The sequence below is a fragment of the Syngnathus leptorhynchus genome, chromosome 8 (genome assembly GCF_054491065.1).
Source record: "Syngnathus leptorhynchus isolate UIUO chromosome 8, UIUO_Slep, whole genome shotgun sequence".
In the NCBI taxonomy this organism is placed as follows: domain Eukaryota; kingdom Metazoa; phylum Chordata; class Actinopteri; order Syngnathiformes; family Syngnathidae; genus Syngnathus; species Syngnathus leptorhynchus.
In genome coordinates this window covers 3022239-3022689 of record NC_141202.1, presented here as the reverse complement: position 1 = coordinate 3022689, position 451 = coordinate 3022239, and positions in this window count along the sequence as shown.

Below are 451 nucleotides of genomic sequence, written 5' to 3'. Positions count from 1 at the left end.
TTAATTCAAAACAAATATATGCCTTTTTTTTTTAAAAGAGCTGTAGTACAGCCAAATAGATGATTATCACAAACGAAGGAACCGTTTTCCTTAAGCCATATTGGCCTCGGACCACTGACGGTCAAAGCACTGTCGTGTAATCAGACAATGTGACACAGCACCCACTTGGACGAGTTATGCCTCCAGTAAACCATACTGTCTAATACTATGAAGGCTTTTTGTACGAGTTGAATCACTGACCGACCGGCTATGCATCACTTTTATGCGCCTGCTTGAGATGCTTTTTTTTTTTTTTGGTTGCCAATGTGAAGTATTTTAACCCGATGAGGCTACTTCCTCTTCGAATACGTTAAGGGCTTTTCTTCTTCGTCTGCCTTATTCTGTGGTTTTTAGTTGATGTATCTTTATTTGAACTGAAACCAAACCGTTATCGTTTGCAGTATTCCCCCCC